At 46.8% G+C, this 21,355-nt stretch overlaps 1 non-coding gene across 1 annotated transcript; it reads left to right on the top strand.

The window, feature by feature from the left end:
* The first annotated feature begins 3,515 nt into the window (after window positions 1-3,515).
* trnak-uuu (transfer RNA lysine (anticodon UUU)) lies at window positions 3,516-3,588 on the top strand. The gene has a single exon. It is a non-coding gene; the product is annotated as a tRNA-Lys (tRNA).
* The last annotated feature ends 17,767 nt before the right edge of the window (window positions 3,589-21,355 follow it).

Genomic DNA, 21,355 nt, shown 5'->3' with positions numbered 1-21,355 from the left:
AGTTCCATTTCATCCTTCGCCTCATCCGGCGCTTTAACTAAAAACGTTTTTCCTTCCTTTCAGGTGTCAAGGATCGCAAGCATCACCAACTCTTGAACACCAACGCCCCTCCAGAACCTTCTTCCCCTTCACTTTCCTCTGACACCTTCCCTTCTCCCAATTTCACCACCTGCCGCGTCTTCACCAGCCCCTCTGACCTTCCCCTCTCTGACCCCGAAACATCAGTCCATAGCAAAGGCCTGAGCTTCATCCCCTTACGCCCCCACCTCAATGAATTTCGAGCTCGGCACGTTGCTGAGCTCTTTTTCCGCTTCCTTCATCTCCATGCCCACCTCTTTGGCCAGGAGTCTTCCACCCGCACGGCTGACCCTTTCTCCCACTTTCAGAATTCTCATTCTACCTGGACCTCTCCCTCTGGCTTCTTACCCGCTCTAGATCTTTTAATTGCAAACTGCTGGCATGTCATCGGCTGTCTCCATTTCTCTGCTCCCCTCACTCACTCCAACCTACCTCCCTCTGAACTTGCAGCACTCCATTCTCTCAGATCCCACCCCAACAGTGTCATTAAACCTGCTGACAAGGGTGGTGCTGTTGTTGTTTGGCAAACCAACCACTACCTGGCGGAGGCTGAGCACCAACTCTCTGACACCTTCTCCTACCTCCACCTGGACCATGACCCCACTATTGAACATCAACACACCATTTCATTGACTATCACTGACCTCATCTCCTCTGGAGATCATCCCCCCACGGCCGCCAATCTCATAGTTCCCCAACCCCGAACAGCCTGCTTCAACTCCTTCCCAAGATCCACAAACAGGGCGGCCCTGGTAGACCCTTCGGTTCAGCCTGTTCTTGCCCCATGGAACCTTTCTCTTCCTATCTCGACACTATTTTTTCTCCCCTTAACCAATCTCTTCCCACCTACATCTGTGACTCTTCCGACGCCCCCTGCAAATTTAACAGTTTCCAGTTTCCTGGCCCCAACCGCCTCCTTTTCACGATGGACGTACAATCCCTCTACACCTCCATCCCCCATCGGGATGGCCTGAGTGCGCTCTGCTTCTTCCTTAAACAGAGGCCCAACCAGTCCCCATCCAACACTAACCTCCTCCGCCAGGCTGAACTTGTTCTCACATTGAACAACTTCTCCTTTGACTCCACTCACTTCCTCCAAATCAAATGTGTTGCTATGGGTAGTCACATGGGTCCTAGCTAATCACAGAAATCACAGAAACCCCACAGTGCAGATAGAGGCCATTTCGGCCCATCGAGCCTGCACCGACACATATCCCACCCGATCCCCGTAACCCCACGTATTTAATCCCCCTAACACGAAGGGTCAATTTATCATAGCCAATCAACCTAACCCACACATCTTTGGACTGTGGGAGGAAACCGGAGCACCCGGAGGAGACCCACGCAAACACGGGGAGAATGCGCAAACTCCACACAGACAGTTAACCGAGGCCGGATTCAAACCCGGGTCCCTGGCACTGTGAGGCAACAGTGCTAACCACTATGCCACCGCACTTGCCCTTTTCGTGGGATAAGTGGAACACTCTTTGTTCCAGTCCTACGCAGGTCCCCTCCCTCACCTCTTATTCCGGTACATTGATGACTGTATCGGTGCCATTTCCTGCTCTCACCCTGAACTAGATAATTTCATTCACTTTGCTGCCAATTTCCACCCTTCCCTCACCTTCACATGGTTCATCTCTGACTCTACCCTTCTCTTCCTCGACTTCTCCATCTCCATCTCTGGGGATAAGTTATTGACAAACATTTACTACAAGCCCACTGACTCCCACAGCTACCTGGACTACACTTCCTCCCACCTTGCCTCCTGTAAGGACACTATTCCATTCTCCCAGTTTCTCCATCTCCGCCACATCTACTCTAACGATGCCACCTTCCATGCCAGTGGTTCCAGCATGTCCTCCTTTTTCCTCAACCGAGGATTCCCCTCTACAATGTTTGACACAGACCTTAACCGTGTCCGTTCTATCTCCTGCACTTCTGCCTTCACCTCTGCCCCTCCCTCCCAGAACCATGATAGAGTTCCCCCTGTCCTCACCTTTCAGCCCACCAGCCTCCACATTCAATGTGACATCCTCCACCATTTCCGAACCTCCAGTGTGATGCCACCACCAAACACATCTTCCACTCACCTCCCATTTCAGCATTCCATGCGGACTGCTCCTTCCACGACACCCTAGTCCGCTCCTGATGTTCCTGATGGCGGGGGAGTCCAGAACCAGGGGTCACAGTCTAAGGATAAGGGGTAAGCCATTTAGAACTGTGATGAGGAGGAATTTCTTCACCCAGAGAGTGGTGAACCTGTGGAATTCTCTACTACAGAAGGCAGTTGACGCTGATTCATTAATATATTCATGAAGGAGTTAGATATATTTCTTAAGGCTAAAGGGATCAAGGGATATGGGGAGAAGGCAGGGACAGGGTACTGAATTTGAATGATCAGCCATGATCTCATTGAATGGCGGAGCAGGCTCGAGGGGCAGAATAGCCTACTACTGCTCCTATCTTCTATGGATTATGTTTCCTCTATTGGCCCCAACAGCCCTTCCCCTTCGCCCGGCACCTTCCCATGCAAGCGCAGGAGATGCAACATCTGCCCTTTTACCTCCCCACTTCCCACTGTCCAGGGCCCCAAACACCCCTTCCAGGTGAAATACCAATTTACTTCTACTTCTTGCAATTTAGTATATTGTATTCGCTGTTCACACTGTGGTTTCCGCTACATTGAGGAGACCAAACGCAGATTGGGTGACCGCTTTGTGGAACACCCATGTTCAGTCCGTAAGGGAGACCCCGAGCTTCCGGTCGGCTGTCATTTTAATTCACCGCCCCATTCCCACTCAGACCTCACCATACTCAGGCTCTAGCATTGTTCCATGGAAGCTCAGCGTAAGCTCGAGGAACAGCACCTCATCTTTCGATTAGGCTCTTTACAGCCTTCTGGACTCAATATCGAGTTCACTAATTTCAGATCATAACCTCGGCCCCTATCATATATATATTTTTTATCCACACTTTTGTTCTGTTCTTCTCTCCCACATGGCAGCTGTCTTCCATTCTGCCAGCGCAATTTACACTTCATCTCGAGCCATCCTTTGTTTCTTAACCTGTCCCATTACCATCCCCTTTTGCCTTGAATATCTCTTAATGTCGCTCAATGTCTCTTAATTTCTCCTGCCTTCTATCCTATCACAGACCTTCCCTTTTGTTCTTTCATCCACTCCCCCATTTCCCAGCCACAACACTTGCTTAAAAATCTATTCCATTTCCTGCTTTTTTCCAGTTCTGACGAAAGTTCATCGACCTGAAACGTTAACTCTGTTTCTCTCTTCACAGATGCTCCCTGATCTGCTCAGTTTCTCCAGCATGTTCTGTTTTTACTTCAGATGTCCAGCATCTGCAGAATTTTCTTTTTTATTAGTATGTAATGTTGAATCTCAGCCAATGAATATCGCTGTGTTAACAACCAATCCCAAGCCTGGATAGCTCAGTCGGTAGAGCATCAGACTTTTAATCTGAGGGCCCAGGGTTCAAGTCCCTGTTCAGGCGTTGCTTTTGTCAGTGAAGACAACACCTAATTTACACTTAAAAGCAGTGACATTAGAAAATACCCTATCAAAAGAATCAGACATTTGCTACATGTATGTAATATATTTCAAAATTCAGGTATTGTGAGAAATATGCAACACAAATCAAAAAGTTTTATTATGACAACAGGGAAGAGCAGCTGAAAATGAACGTTGCAACTGATCATCTCGAAACTATCGCTCAATGTACCTTAAAGCACCGCCACTGTGATTAATCATTAAAATGCGTTAATGAGATCAGCATGAACGGTTTCTTTTTCACGGGGTGCCAGAAAGACGGAATTGAGAATTTTTAATGAAAAGCAGCACCCAAACAAAGACCTGAAGCCTGGACCCTCAGATTAAAAGTCTGATGTTTTACCGACTGAACTTTCTGGGCTCACGCTCCTTTCACAACACAGCGACATCCAGTGGCTGATATTGAACATTACATCGTTCCCATTCGGCATTTCATTCTGCTGTCATCCCGGCTGGCGGGGACCGACAACAATGGCTTTGGTCTTCCCTATATTTAATTGGAGAAAATGCCTGCTCATTTACTACTGGACTAGCAGTCTGACAATTTAGAAACGGTGGCAGGGGTTGAGAGAGGTGGTGGTGAGGTGGAGCTGGGTGTTATCAACATACATGTGGAGACTGACACTGTGTTTTCAGATGATGTTGCTGAAGGCTGGCATGTAGATGAGAAATAAGAAGGGCCAAGGATACATCCTTGTAGGACACCAGATGTGATGATGCGGGAGCTGAAAGAGAAGTCATTGCAGATGATTCTCAGTTAAATGTTGAATAAATCCATTAATATTGCATCAGACTTTTATTCCGAGTGTCCAGGTCTTTGTTGAGGGATTTGGCAATGGAAATGCTGTTGAATATCAAGAGGTGTTGGTTAGAGGCTGTCTTGTTGGAGATAGTCATTGCCTGGCACTTGTGAGGCGCAAATGTCACTTGCTACTTATCAGCTCCAGCCTGACTGTCGTCCAAGTCTTGCTGCATGTGGGCACGGAATGCTTCATTATCTGACGAGTTGTGAATGGAACTGAAGACTGTGCAATCATCAGCGATCATCCCCATTTCTGACATTATTTTGGAGGGAAGTTCATTGATGAAGCAGCTGAAGATGGTTGGGCCGAGGACACTAACGTGAGGAACTCCTGCAGTGATGTCCTGGGGCTGAGATGATTGGCCTCCAACAAGCACAACCATCTTCCTTTGTGCTATGTAGTGGAGAGTTTTCTTCTGATCACTATTGACTTCAATTTCACTTGGGCTCCTTGATGCCACACTTGGTCAAATGCTGCCATGATGTCAAGGGCAGTCACTCTCAGCTCACCTCTGGCATTCAGCTCCTTTGTCCATGTTTGGACCAAGGCTCTAATGAGGACTGGAGCCGAGTGGCCATTGGGGAACCCAAACTGAGCATCAGTGAGCAGGTTATTGGTGAGTAAGTGTCACTTTATTGTGCTGGTGACAACACCTTCCATCATTTTGCTGATGATTGAGAGTAGATTGATGGGGCAGTAATTGGCTGGATTGTATTTGTCCTGATTTTGTGGACACGACATACCTGGGCAGCTTTCCGCATTGTCGGATAGATGCCATTGTTATAGCTGTACTGGAACAGCTTGGCTAGAGGCGCGGCTAGTTCTGGAAAACAAGTCTTCAGCACAACAGCCGGGATTTTGTCGGGGCCCATGGCCTTTGCTGTATCCAGTGCGCTCAGCCCTTTCTTCATATCACATGGAGTCAATCGAACTGGCTGAAGACTGGCTTCTTTGATGGTTGGGGCCTCAGGAGGAGGCCGAGATGAATCATTTCACTCGGCACTTCTGGCTGAAGATACTTGCAAACGCTTCAACCGTATCTTTTGCACCGCATGCTGGCCACCACCATCATGGATGATGGGAATGTTCATGGAGTCTCCCCCTCCCGTTAGTTATTTAATGATCCACCACCATTGCCGACTGGATGTGACAGGACTGCAGAGCTTTGATGTGATCCATTGGTTGTGGGGTCGCTTAGCACAGCGCTGTTTTGATGATTTGTATGCATGGTCCCCCATCCGCGTTTATTCTTGCTCACCTAGTTACCAGTGCATGCATTTGAAAGGATTTTTGATTGGTCTGCTACTTACAGGTTATGCACACATTTGCACTGAACCTAAAGTTGCAGTTAACTGACGATTATCAGTGTTTACTTTCAATCCCGTATCCCCATAGGCAAAGAGACTGCGCGTGTGAGAGAAATGCGCTGTACAGATGGGATTACCACAGAAGGAAGTGCACAATGTGAAAAGACTTGCCAAAATCCATATACACTACATCAAGCGCACAACCTTTATCGACCCTCCTTGTTGCCTCCTCAAAAAATTCAATCAAAGTTAATCAGACACGATCTTCCCTTAACAAATCCATGCTGACTGTCACTGATTAATCCATGTCTTTCTAAATGACGATTTTTCTGGCTCTCAGAATTCTTTCCAATAATTTTCACACCACCAGGATTAGGCTGACTGGCCTGTAATTACTCAGTCTATCACTTTTTCCCCTTTTTCAACAGCGGTACCACATTAGCAGTCCTCCAAGATTTGCAATGTATGTAAGTAGCAGACACATTCGGAAATCCTTTCAAATGTGTGGGCTGGAACTGGGAGATTAAGACTAAACACGGGCGGTGGAAAATGAAAACAAAGCTTCAAAAGTAACCCTGTGTAAAAAAGGCATAGGAAATTGGAGGAGGAGTAGGCCATATGGCCCCTCGAGCCTGCTCCGCCATTCAGTAAGATCATGGCTGATCATCGACCTCAACTCCACCTTGCCACTTGATCCACATATCCCTTGTTTCTCTTCGAGTCAAAAAAACTAGCAATAATGACAACTTGAATTTATATAGCGCCTTTAACGGAGTAAAACGTTCCAAGGCGCTTCACAGGGATATTAAAATACAAAAAAATTGACACTGAGCCACATAAGGAGAAATTAAGGCAGGTGGCCAAAAAGGTAGGTTTTAAGGAGTGCCTTAAAGAGGAAAAGAGAGGTAGAGAGGCGGAGAGGCTTAGGCAGGGAATTACAGAGCGATAGGGACCTAATAGCAATTTGTCTGTGGGAGGCTGGATAGCTCAGTCGGTAAAGTATTTGACTTTTAATCTGAAGGTCTGTGAATCAAGTCTGCAGTTTTAAAACCCAAATTCTCAACTCCTTGTTTCGTGAAACACAAGTCATTCATGCTGAGCACATCAATATATTTTAAAGATTTGGCACAATCGCAGTGCTTAAAGGTTCATTGAGTGGTATTTTTGAGATCATCAATTCTTACCTTCATGGAGTCCCATGAAACGAGCATTTCAAGCTGTTATTTCCTGCTGTCTCATTAAAACTCATTAATATTTGTTGAATGTTTATCACAACACTTGTTTTTTTCAAATGTAGTGCTAATATTTTCTAAATATACTTTGAAGCTTTCCAAGCAAATCTGTTCTTTCTGACATAGTATTTTATAAAGTCACTGCTTTCAAGTGTAAAATTTGTGTTGTCTTCATTGACACCTAAATTTTGAAACATATTACATTTTCTATTAATAATTTATATAAGTATTTACTTAATATATTTTAAAAGTTTGCAACCAAACGTCTGATTATTTTGATAGGGTATTTTCTAATATCACCGGTTTCAAGTGTAAATTTACTTGTTGTCTTCACTGATAAAAGCAATGCCCGAATAGGGCCTTGAATCCTGGACACTCACATTAAAAGTCTGATGTTTTATGGACTGAATTATAGAAACATAGAAGATAGGAGCAGGTGTAGGCCATTCGGCCACTCGAGCCTGCTCCACCATTCAATGCGATCATGGCTGATCATCCAAATTCAGTACCCAGTCCCTGCTTTCTCCCCATACCCCTTGATCCCTTTAGCCTTAAGAAATATATCCAACTCCTTCTTGAATATATTTAATGAATTGACCTATACTGCCTTCTGTGGTAGAGAATTCCACAGGGTCACCAGTCTCTGGGTGAAGAAATTCCTCCTCATTTCTATCTTAATGGCCTACCCCTTACCCTTAGTCTGTGACCCCTAGTTCTGGACTCCCCCGCCATCGGAAACATCCTTCCTGCATCTAGTCTGCCCAGTCCTGTCAGGATTTTATACGTTTCAATGAGATCCCCTCTCATTCTTCAAAACTCCAGCGAGTACAAGCCCAATCGTGCCAATCTCTGCTCATACACCAATCTTGCCATCCCAGGTATCAGCCTGGTGAATCTTCGCTGAACTCCTTCCATGGCAAGAATATCCTTCCTCAGATAAGACGAACAAAACTGCATACAATACTCAAGATGTGGTCTCACCAAGGCCCTGTACAACTGCAGCAAGACACCCTTGTTCCTGTCCTCAAACCCTCTCGCTACGAAGGCCAATATACCATTTGCCTTCTTAACCGCCTGCTGCATTTGCATGCTTACCTTCAGCGACTGCTGCACAAAGTCACCCAGGTTTTGTTGCTCTTCCCCTTCCCCCAATCTATTGCCATTCAGATAATAATCTGCCTTCCTGTTTTTGCCACCAAAGTGGATAACCTCACATTTATCCACGTTATATTGCATTTGCCATGCTTTTGCCCAATCACCCAAACTGTCCAAATCACCCTGGAGTTTCTCGGCATCCTCCTCACAGCACACACGCCCACCCAGCTTTGTGTCGTCTGCAAATTTGGAGATATTACATCTAGTTCCCTTGACTAGATCATTAATATATATTGTGAATAGCTGGGGTCCAAGGACCGACCCCTGCGGTACCGCACAAGTCACTGCCTGCCACTCAGTGAAAGACCCGTTTATTCCAACTCTTTGCTTTCTGTCTGCCAACCAGTTCTCTATCCAAGTGAATACCTTGCCCCCAATCCCTTGTGCCTTAACTTTACATGCTAATTTCTTATGCAGGACCTTATCAAAAGCCTTCTGAAAGTCCAAATACACCACATCCACTGGTTCTCCCTTACTAATTTTACCAGTTACATCCTCAAAAAATTCCAGTAGATTAATCAAGCACAATTTACCTTTTGTAAATCCATGTTGACTTTGTCCGATCCTGTCACTGTTTTCCAAGTGCTCTGCTATTACATTTTTTTAATGGACTCTAGCATTTTCCCCACTGCCGGTGTCAGGCTTCCCGGTCTGTAATTCCCCATTGTCTCTCTAACACCTTTTTTGAATAGTGGGGTAACATTAGCTACCTTCCAATCCATGGGTACTGTTCCCGATTCCATCGAATATTGGAAGATGATCAGCAATGCATCTACTATTTCTGGGGCCACTTCCTTAAATACCCTAGGATGTAGATTATCAGGCCCTGGGGATTTATCGGCCTTCAATCCCATCAATTTCACTAACACCATTTCCCTACAAATACTGATTTCTTTCAGTACCTCCCTTTCATCAGACTCTATATTCCCCGACATCTCCAGGAGGTTATTTGTGCCCTTCTTTGTGAAGACAGAACCAAAAAATGTATTACATTGGTCTGCCAATTCTTTGTTCCCCATTATAATTTCCCCTGATTCTGACTGCAAGGGACCTATGCTTCACTTCACCAATCTTTTTCTCTTCACATATCTATAAAAGCTGTTATAGTCAGTTTGTATGTTCCCTGAAAGCTCACTCTCATATTCTATTTTCCGCTTCTTAATTAATCCCTTTGTCCTCCTTTGTTGAATCCTTAACTGCTCCCAATCCTCAGCTTTACTGCTTTTTCAGGCCAATTTACATGTCCTCTCCTTGGATCTCATTCTATCCCTAATTTCCCTTGTTAGCCACGGTTGAGTCACCTTTTTTGTTTTATTTGTATGCCAAACAGGGATGAACAAATTCTGTAGTTCATCCATGCGGTCTTTGAATGTTTGCCATTTCCTATCCACCATCAACCCTTTGAGTGACATTCCCCAATCAATCCTACCCAACTTGCGCCTCAGACCATCGTAGTTTCCTTTATTTAAATTCAGGACCCTAGTTTCTGAGTCTACTACTTCATTCTCCATCTTAATGATGAATTCGATCATATTATGATCGCTCCGACCCAAGGGGCCTCATACAACAAGATTGCTGATTAATCCTTTCTCGTTACATAATACCCAGTCTAAGATGGCCTGATCTCTGCTTGGTTCCTCGACATATTGGTCCAGGAAACCATCCTGTAAACACTCCAGGAATTCCTCCTCCACAGTATTGTTACTAATTTGGTTAGCCCAACCTATATATAGATTAAAGTCACCCATGATGACTACTGTGCCCTTATTGAAGCAATCCGAGGACATACAGCAAACATCTTATGCCCATCTTTGCCCTGCCGTTAAAGTAGCAGTTAGCTCGCGATTTTTGCTTTCACTCAAGCAGCCTCACAAAACATTAAAGAGCGTGGTGGTGGTAAGTGTATTTGTGAAGTGTGGGTGTGCGAGAGAAATGCGCTGTACAGCCGGGACCAGTACAGAAGGATGTGAACGATGTAATGTTCTATGTCAGCCATTAAAGGTTGCTGCGTCAAACATTGCCCATGAGCCCGGATAGCTCAGTCGGTAAAGCATCAAACTTTTAATCTGAGAATCCAGAGTTCAAGTCCCTGTTAAAGCCTTGCTTTTATCAGTGAAAGCAACACCTAAACTTACACTTAAAAGCAGTGACATTAGAAAATATCCTATCAAAAGAATCATGCATTTGCTTGCAAAGTTTTAAAATATATTAAGTAAATACTAGAATATGTAATTTATTTCAAAATTCAGATGTTGTGACAGAAGGGCTGCTTGAAATGCTCGTGTTTCATGGGGCTGCATGAAAGTTGCAACTGATCATCTCGAAACTATCGCTCAATGTAACTTAAAGCACCGCCACTGTGACCAATCATTAAAATGCGTTAATGAGATCAGCATGAATAGTTCCTTTTTCACGGGGCTGCCTGAAAGATGGAATTGAGAATTTTGATTTAAAAGCAGCACCCAAACAAAGACCTGAGCTCTAGACCCTCAGATTAAAAGTCTGATGTTTTACCGACTGAGCTGTCTGGGTTCACGCTCTTTTCACAACATAGCAACATTCAGTGGCTGATATTGAACATTACATCATTCACATTCTGCATTTCATTCTGCTGTCATCCTGTCAGGCGGGGACCGACAACAATGGCTTTGGTCGTTCCCTATATTTAATTGGAGAAAATATCTCCTCATCCAGTACTGGACTAGCAGTCTGGCAATTTAGAAACCGTGGAGGGGGCTGAGAGAGGTGTTGGTGAGGTGGAGCTGGGTGTTATCAGCATACATGTGGAGACTGACACTGCGTTTTCAGATGATGTTGCTGTGGGCTGGCATGTAGATGAGAAATAAGAAGGGGCCAAGGATAGGTCCTTAAGGGACACCAGAGGTGATGATGCGGGAGCCGAAAGAGAAGCAATTGCAGATGATTCTCTGTTTAATGTTGAACACATCCAATAAAAGCACATCAGACTTTTATTCTGAGGGTCCAGGTCTTTGTTGAGGGATTTGGCAATGGTAATGCTGTTGAATATCAAGAGGTGGTGATTAGATGCTCTCTTGTTGGAGATAGTCATTGCCTGACACTTGTGTGGCACGAATGTTACTTGCTACTTCTCAGCCCCAGCCTGAATGTCGTCCAAGTCTTGCTGCATGTGGGCAGGGGCTGCTTCATTCTCTGAGTAATTGTGAACGGAACTGAACACTGTGCAATCATCAGCGAACATCCCCACTTCTGACATTATGTTGGAGGGAAGTTAATTGAGGAAGCTGCTTAAGATGGTTGGGCCGAGGACACTGCCCTGAGGAACTCCTGCAGCGATGTCCTGGGGCTGAGATGATTGGCCTCCAACAACCACAACCATCTTCCTTTGTGCTAGGTATGACTCCAGCCTCCAGTTTTCCTCTGATCACTATTGACTTCAATTTTACTAGGACTCCTTGATGCCACACACGGTGAAATGCTGACTTCATATCAAGGGCAGTCACTCTCGCCTCACCTCTGGAATTCAGCTCTTTTGTCCATGATTGGTCCAAGGCTGTAATGAGGTCTGGAGCCGAGTGGCCATGGTGGAACCCAAACTGAGCATCAGTGAGCAGGTTATTGGTGAGTAAGTGCCACTTGATTGCACTGTCGATGACACCTTCCATCATTTTGCTGATGATTGAGAGTAGACTGATGGGGCGGTAATTGGCTGCATTGGATTTGTCCTGCTTTTTGTGGACACGACATACCTGGGCAGCTTTCAGCATTGTCGGGTAGATGCTAGTGTTTTAGCTGTACTGGAACAGCTTGTCTAGAGCGCGGCTAGTTCTGGAGCACACGTCTTCAGCACGATAGCCAGGATGTTATCATGGCCCATAGCCTTTGCTGTATCCATCGTGCTCAGCCCTTTCTTGATATCACGTGGAGTGAATCGCATTGGCTGAAGACTGGCTTCTGTGATGGTAGGGACCACAGGAGGTGGCCGAGGTGAATCATTTCACTCGGCACTTCCGGTTGAAGATAGTTGCAAACGCTTCAACCTTATCTTTTGCACAGTGTGCTGGCCTCTGCCATCATTGATGATGTAAATATTCATGGGGACTTCTCCCGTTAGTTATTTAATGATCCACCACCTTTGACGACTGGTTGTGACAGGACTGCAGTGCTTTCACCTGATCCGTTGGTTGTGGGATCTCTTAGCACAGCGCTGTTTTGATGATTTGTATGCATGGTCCCCCATACGTGTTTATTCTTGCTCACCCAGTTCCCAGTGCATGTATTTGAAAGGATGTTGTGATGGGTCTGCCACTTACAGATTATGCACATCTTTGCACTGAACCTAAAGTTGCAGTTAACTGACGATTGTCACTGTCTACTTTCACTCACACAGCACCATAGGCAGAGAGAGTGGGTGTGTGAGAGAAATGCGCTGTGCAGATGGGATTACTGCAGAAGGAAATGCAGAATGCGAACAGTGTAATGTTTCATGTTAGCCACGAGAGGTCGCTGTGCAATATTTACCATATGATCCCGCACAGCTCAGTCGGTTAAACATCAGACTTTTAATCTGAAAGTCTAAGGTTCAAGTCGCTGTTAAATTGCTGCGTTTAAATTAAAAGTCCTCAATTCTATCTCTCGTGCAACCCTGTAGAACTTGAGTGTTTCCTGCTGCCGCAATAAAACTTATTAATACCTGATCAACGTTTGCCACAACACACATTTTTAAACATAATTTATTTTATAATATTATTTTTATATATTTTAAAACTTGGCAAGTAAACTGATTTTTGATAAGGTATTTTCCAATGGCACGGCTTTCCAGTGTAAACTGGGTCTTGCTTTCATTGATAAAAGCAACGCTCTGGACATTCAGATTAAAGTTTGAAGCTCTATTTTTGGATTTATTCAACATTAAAGATGCTTCCAACATGGTAATCATTCATTTGTACGATACAACCATTCCTTAACTAGATATTAACTACAAATTTTAAAGTCATCGTGAAAGACAGAAACCAAAATGCTATTATTCTTTCATACTGTGAAATTTTTCCTTTACCATTTATTACCTTTAGAAATTAAAGTTTGCTATGTCGCCCATGACATATATTAATCTATTGAACTTCAAAAACTGGTCAAGAATGCCTTCCTTAACTTCTATTCCGAATAAGAAATGCACAAAACCTCTTCATAGAAACTTACAGCACAGAAGGAGGTCAATCGGCCCATTGTGCCTGAGCTGGCTCCGAGACAGAGCAGTCGTGTTTAGTCCCACCTCACCGCTTTTTGTCCATAACCCTATAAATTCTTCATTCTCAAGTGTCTGTCCAACTCCCTTTTAAACTTATGTATAGAATCAGCTTCCACCACCTTTTAAGTCGTCCACATTCTGTATTTCGCTCTGCAGTGATCCCGTCTGTACAGTGCATTTCTCTCACACCCCCACTCTCACTGCCTCCCATAGGCTTCACTTCTCAAATATCCCCCACACCGCAAACACACGCTATGCTCTTTAATTTTTGTTTTTATGCGGTTCCGTGAGTGAAAGTAAAAATTGATCTTGAGCTAACTGCAACTGTAGAACCAGAGCAAAGATGTAGTGTAGATGTAGTGTCCAGGGTTCTAGTCGCTGTTCGGGCATTGCTTTTATCAATGAAAACAAATCCCAGTTTACACTTGAAAGCCATGCCATTGGAATATACCCTATCAAAGATCAAAGAAGGCCATGTACAGCGGTTGGTGCTGTTCCCTGCATTTTTCTTGTAATTGACGTGCAGTGAAGATCATGTGCATTGTGCCCCATAGTTGGCGGAATCTGCATTGCGACACTGGGTGGAGCTCTTCGGCCACTGGGAGAAGGGGATGACTTTCCCTGTGGCAGACAGCAGGTAAACAACTCTGTAATTACCGCAATCGGACTTGTCACCTTTCTTGAAGGTGCAGCCTTCAGTCGCCTGAGGGAGAGAGTGTTTGAAGACCAGGACCTCAAACTCGGCACTAAGCTCATGGTCTACAGAGCAGCAGTGATATCCGCCCTGCTGTATGCCTCAAAGACATGGACCATGTATAGCAGGCACCTCAAAGCACTGGAGAGGTACCACCAACACTGCCTCCGCAAGATCGTGCAAATCCATTGGCAGGATAGGCGCACCAATGTCAGTGTTCATGCTCAGGCCAACATCCCCAGCATCGAAGCTTTGACCACACTCAATCAGCTCTGATGGACGGGTCACATCGTTCTCATGCCCGATACGAGTCTCCCAAAACAATCTTCCTACCCGGAGCTCCGGCACGGCTAGAGAGCCCCAGGTGGGCAGAGGAAATGCTTCAAGGACACCCTCAAATCCTCCATAAAAAAGTGAAACATCCCATCGACACCTGGGAATCCCTGGCCCCAAGACTGCACAAATCGGATGAGAAGCATCCGGAAAGGTGCCGAACACCTCGAGTCTCTTCGCCGGGAGCAAGTGGAAGCCAAGCGCAAGCATCGCAAGGAGCGCACGTCAACCCAAGCACCCGACCCACCCGCCCCTTCAACCACCGTCTGCCCCACCTGTGACAGAGACTGTAGATCCCATATTGGACTCATCAGTCACCTGAGGACTCATTTTTAATGTGGAAGCAAGTCATCCTCAGTTCTGAGGGACTGCACAAGAGAGAGAGAGAGAGAGACCCTATCAAATAAATCAGGTTTCCTTGCAAAGATTTAAAACATACAAAGATAAACATATAAAAAATGAGAAAACAAATTATATTTGTAAAATCTCTGTTGTGGCAGATAGTAATGAGTTTAATTGAGACTGCAGGAAAGACTCAAGTTTGACGGGGTTGCATGAGAGAGAGAATTGCGAATTTTATTTTAAAAGCAGCACCTGAACAGGGACTTGAACTCTAAACTCTCAGATTAAAAGTCTGATGCTCTACCGACTGAGCTATCTGGGCTCACAAGAACTCCCCTGCCGCAGCGACCTATCACGGCTAAGATGGAACAGTACATCGTTCATATTTCGCATTTCCTTCTACAGTAATCCCATCTGCACAACACATTTCTCACACACCCATTAAGTCGCAGACCCTTTCGGAAATCCTTTCACATGCGTGTGCTGGGAACTGGAGCTGTAAGACTAAACACGGACGGTGGAAAATGCAAATAAGGTTTCAAATGCAACCCTGTGTAAAAATGTGAAACGAGCATAAGAACATAAGAAATAGGAGCAGGAGTAGGCCGTCCTTCTTAGGCAGTCCGTCAGAACCGAGGATGACATGCTTCCACAATAAAAATGAGTTCTCTGGTGACTTATGATTCCAATGCGGGACCTACAGTCTCTGTCAAAGGTGGGGCAGACAGTGGTTGAAGGGGTGGGTGGGTGCTGTGATTGGGTTTACATGTGCTCCTTCTGCTCTTTGCGCTTGGCTTCTGCTTGCTCTCGGTGAAGAGACTCGAGGTGTTCGGCGCCTTCCTGGATGCTTCTCCTCCACTTCAGGTGGTCTTGAGCCAAAGATTCTCAGGTGTCAGTGGGGATGTTGCACTTTTCAAGGAGGCTTTGAGTGTATCCTTGAAGCGTTTCCTCTGCCCACTTGGGGCTCTCTTGCCGTGTCGGAGCTCCGAGTCGAGCGCATGTTTTGGGAGTCTTGTATCGGGCATGTGGATGATGCGACCCATCGATCGGAGCTGATCAAGCACGGTCAAAGCTTCGATACTGGGGATGTTGGCCTGAGCGAGAACAGTGACGTTGGTGCTCCTTTCCTGCCAATGGATATGCAGGAGCTTGCAGAGGCATCGTTGGTGGTATCTCTCCAGTGCTTTGAGGTGCCTGAAGTACATGGTCCATGTCTCTGAGGCATACAACAGGGCGAGCATCACTGCTGCTCTGTAGACCATGAGCTTGGTGCCAGGTTTGAGTACCTGGCCTTCAAACACTCTCTTCCTCAGGCGACTGAAGGCTGCACTGGCACACTGAAGGCAGTGTTGGGCTTCGTCATCATTGTCTGCCTTTGTTGACAGTAGGCTAGACTCAGCGTCACAGTCAGAGATTTATACGGCACAGAGAGGCCCTTCGGCCCATCATGTCTGCGCTGGCCATCAACCCCTATCTATTCACTCCTCGCTATTTGCCACTCCACGAATTATCGTGTCATCTGCGATCTTACTGATCATACCTCCTACGTACATATCTAAATCATTAATGTACACAACAAACAGCAAAGGACCCAGCACGGTTCCCTGTGGTACTCCACTGGACACAGGCTTCCAGTCACAAAAACAACCTTCGACCATCACCCTCTGCCTCCTGCTGTGGAAATATAAAATATCCTGTATAGTTTTGTGTCAATTTCGTAAAGCATGATGGACTAGTTGACATGGGTTAAAAGTTCAAGTATTGAAATAGCTGATGCAAGACTGTTGGAACACAGCCTGAACAGAATGTGCTAAGTACCAAAGCCGCTCCCAAGGTACAGCCTGCAGATAAAAGGAACTGAAGAATGTAAGAAGAACAGGAGTAAGTCTGTGGTGACAGATGTCTTTGTGTATGTAGCAATGATTAACTATGTGTATGTACAGGAATGTGATAAGATGTTCTATTCATTGTTCTTGTGCATGAAACGGTTTGATGTATGATAATGCTGTGTCAATCAGGAGTTGTTTATTTCACTGCATAAATATAGAGTCCGAATGCGTGCTTGTTGAAGTTGTTGCCTCAGCCATTGACTGAGACACGCTTCCCTTGTGCAAGTAAAACATTAAAGTGTTACTTCTCTGGCGGAACCCGGTGTCTAGAGTCTTACTCGGAGACGAGATTTCGACAGTATTACTTGGAGGTTCCACCGAGATCGCTTGCTGTTGGCTGGTGAGTAAACGGACGGAATCATTGTGCTTGCCTGGGGATGGTTCTCTACTGGCCAGTTAAAGAGATTCCTCCTTTGGCATGCTCTAAATGTGTTCTGTTTGCCACTACCCATAGTACTGCGATCAGTTAACACTCATGTTTCAGGGTTTAGTACACATCTCGCGATTGTTTCCTCTTTCAGGATACGGAACAGAGGAACTGCGCTTGAGGATCTGAATCCTGAAACACCGTCGAGAAAAGACAAATGAGAGTGTTAAAGCGCTATAGAAATAAGACTGCAGTAGAGAGGCAGCCGGGGTCCGATCTCGAGTCCCGCGGCAGAACGTATCATTTGAGAATTATCACTGTGTTTTAAAGGCTTGTATTAACAGGCCCAGGATTTTTCTCTGTTGAGGTACCTTCTACGAGGGTTCAAGTCCCTCGCATTAAAGTATAAGGATTTTAAGGACTTGGTCTGCAGGGGCGTACAACACAGACCGAGATATAGTTGAAATAATTTAATAATTGCTACAACCATTGTTTACTGTTTACTTGTTGACTGTTGGTGAGATTGTTAAGAATGGGCGCCCGTACAAGCAAACCACCCGAGAAAGGCACACCGGCAGCATTTATGCTTAAAAATTGCGGTCAGTCATCTATCGATCATCTACCAAATTGGTCCAAATGGTTCATTTAACAAAGAAAGAATTACTTGCCTCGAGGAATGTTTAACGGACAAGAGAGAAATAGAGAGCAGCCAGATAAAAAGACTGCCTCTATGTTTGTTGAGTCAGAAGAAAAAAAAATTACCCCGAAGAAACACCTTTCTCCTCTATTATGGTAGGACAACAAGGTAACTATAGAAGGATGAATAGAGGGGAATATAGAGGAAGACGTGGTAGAGGAAGAGGGTATGGACGATCTGGTAATTGTTACAATTGCGGACGACCCGGACATTGGGCAAACCAATGCACTGCGAAAAATCATCAGAACCAAACCTCCAATAATGGACCTCCGTTAGAGAATAAAGGTCCTAATTTCACCGTCCATAACCCTTTTTCGGACCAGTCAGGCGGTTACTCTACAAACGGACAGGGATTTAGGAGAAATAGAGATCAGAATTACTGACTGACACCAGCAGCCCCAGGCGCCACAGACCATCAAATGCCCGTTGTTTCTTTAAATTCACGCAGCGAACCTGAAATTAAAATGCAAATAGCTGGGAGACCTATGTCATTTTTAGTAGATACAGGAGCAACCTTTTCGGTGTTAGGGAAAGGATATTCTGAAGGAATGCCTATTAATGGGAAAAAGACCCCAATAGCTGGATTGGCTGGAATACAACAACGCTTGAATCAATCGACTCCCCTCACAGTAGAAGTAGAAGAATTTGAGGAAGAACACTCCTTTCTGTTATCAGGAGATGTCTCTATGAATTTATGTGGAAGAGACTTGCTGTGCATAATGAATGCTACAATCATTTGCTCCCCATCAGGAGTAACGGTAGAAACCCCAGAAGATAAGGCATATGCGTACCCAGTAACAGAAATAAAACACCCTGGCCTAGAAATTCAGTTGCGTTCGCCAGCCGTTAGCACCATAAGAGGGGTAGATTTTGAGCGCTAGGCACTTAGCGCCCGGGTGCAGGCCGATCTGCGCCTACGCCCAGCTTCAGTTGACATTTAGCGCCAGCACAAAGTGTTTGCGCCCGCTCAGCTGCGCGCGCAGCTTATGACGTCATTTCGTCGTGCAACGCTGTTTGTGCGCCCCAAACCGGAAATTCAGTGGCGCCCGCCCAATGTGGGCGTGGCGCTGTTAAGAACTGTGAAGTGGAACGCAGCAGAGGCCCTGCGGGCCTCGGGGAGCGATAATTAAAGGGCACTTAGACTGAACTATAAAGGCCAGCCATTTTGCTGCAATGACTTTAGTGCTTTGGATTTCTGGACAGAGACCAAGGAACAGACCTTACTGATTTGGGACAACATAGGAGAGGTATTTTTGGCTTCTGGCCAGAGCTTGGAAATTTGACTCATTGTGATTTCACTGTTTGCAAGTTTATTATGGGGGCTGCATGGGGTTCCAACCCTCAGTTCCAGCATTATGTGCGAAGGGCTCGCAGACGCTGTGTGAGAGGGCCAGCCATGCCTAGACGCAGAGGGGCCATCAGGCTTCGGCAACGTAGGCCTTACCCACTCAGGGAATACCGGCAGCAGGTGTCCAATCTCACCATGACTGCCGCGCATTGTGTTAAGAGGCTGCGCTTCAGAAGGGTGGTGGTTGCAGAGATCTGCCAGCTGCTTCACAGAGATCTGCGTCCACAGCTGATGTGCAGGACATCTCTGTCAGTGGAAGTGAAGGTCATGGTGGCTCTGAACTTTTATGCAAGCGGCTCCTTCCAAGCCGCTGCTGGGGACATAGCGAACATCTCCCAGTTCGCCGTGCATCGCTGCATCTGGCAGGTCACCGATGCCCTTTTCGCAAGGAGACACCAATTCATCTCCTTCCCCATGACCCTAGAGAGGCAGGAGCAGCGTGCAGTCGGTTTTGCCAGGATCACCGACTTCCCCATGGTGCAGGGCGCCATTGACTGCACGCATGTAGCTATGTGGGCACCTATCGACAATGCCGAGGATTACCGCAACCGGAAGGGCTACCATTCCCTCAATGTACAGCTGGCGTGTGACCACAGGCAGCGCATCCTAGCTGTCAATGCCCGCTTTCCAGGAAGCAGCCACGATGCATTTATCCTGCACCAGACTACGGTGGCTGACATGTTCGAGGCACAGCCTCCACCAAGGGGATGGCTTATTGGGGACAAGGACTACCCTTTGTGTATATGGCACATGACCCCGCTCCGCGCGCCCAGGACCCCTGCTGAGGAGGCATACAACGAAAGCCATCAAGCCACAAGGAACATCATAGAGCAAACGATTGGCATCCTCAAGCAACGGTTCCGCTGCCTGGATCGTTCTGGCAGATCTCTACAGTAGTCGCCGGATAGAGTCTCCCAGTTCGTCGTCGTTTGCTCCATGCTGCACAACCTGGCTATCCGCAGGACCCAGGCACTGCCACCTCACTTTGGACCACCACCTCAGGAGGACGAGCAGGAGGACCATGAGGAGGAGGAGGAGGAGGAGGAGTACCAGCCCAGGAGGGAGACACAAGGTCCAAGGGCCGTCCGCCAGCGGCTTATTGAACGACACTTCTAGGCCCCCTGTCAGGGAATGGCTTGTGGCAATGAACGCACCTGAATGCAGCCGTGCCGCAAGCCCTCAGCCGATTAACGCAACAACCACTTGAAACATGACACCTGGACAAGCTGAATAAATAAAAAGCTTTATTTAACAAACTCAGGGCCCTTCCCACATGAAACAGAAAAACAGACAAGACCCCCAAAAAACAGTCAAAAACATATCTCACTCCCAGAACCTGGGGAGGAATAACAAAACTTGTCCATCCAATTGGCCTTCATCCTCGGCCTAACCAAGACAAACCCCCCCATACAGAACACAAACACCCCCATATAAAAAAACAGTTGCCTTCATCTTCGGCCTTACCAAAATAAGCCCCCCCCATACAGAACACAAACACCCCCATATAAAAAAACAGTTGGCAACACACTCTACTTGGTGTGCCGAGAGGGCGAGTCCTTGTGCAGGCTTCTCCGGCCCCTGCCCGACCTGTTGCTCCGCCTCAACCTGGACCCTGTGGGTGTTGCAAGGCTGGGGGAAGGCTCCTGAGGGGCACAATGCGTGATGGCAGATGCCCTTGGGGGTCGGCCTAGACGAGGTCCGGCCCTGGAGGGGCCGGCTGCTGACTGCTGCAGCTGTGGCTGGGCAGCATCAGTCTCTGCAGCAGCTCGTCGCAGCTTGGCTGGGGGAGTGGCTGTGGCGGCTGCAGCAATGGGGGCAAGCTGGCTGATGCCAGGCGCTCGCTGGTCGCCAGAGACACTGGCACTCGGCCGGGCTGGCACTGCAGCAAGCGCAGCAATCTGGTGAAGGCCAGGCCACTGTGCTGCAGCAGGGCAGCGGGTGCCCTGGCGATGCCTCCGTGACACAGCGAGTGTGGCAGAAGTGAGTGCCCGAACTGCCCTGGCCTGTGCCCGCATCAGACCAGCCAGTGTCTGCACGGCACCACTCAGGAACTCTCGACTCGCGTCCTGTGCTGCCGCGAGTTGCTCGACACCCCTGGCCTGTGAGTCCCCGAAATCGGCCACACTATGAGCCAGGGACTCAATGGCCTGAGGCAACTGTCCCACAACCCCCATGAACTCGGTGTGGTGCCGCTCTGAGTCCACGGACATTTCATCAAGGAGGCGCACCTCCTGGGTGAGGACCGTCTCCGGACTGGAGGCCGGACTCTCCCTCTGGGGAGAAGGCTGCCGAGCTGCCCGACTCTTCCCGCGTGCCT

This window comes from Somniosus microcephalus, unplaced genomic scaffold, assembly GCF_052327205.1.
Source record: "Somniosus microcephalus isolate GS21.2 unplaced genomic scaffold, FLI_Smic_1.0 unresolved_chr2, whole genome shotgun sequence".
In the NCBI taxonomy this organism is placed as follows: domain Eukaryota; kingdom Metazoa; phylum Chordata; class Chondrichthyes; order Squaliformes; family Somniosidae; genus Somniosus; species Somniosus microcephalus.
The sequence above is the reverse complement of the archived record's forward strand: the minus strand, read 5'-3'. Positions and strand labels throughout refer to the sequence as shown.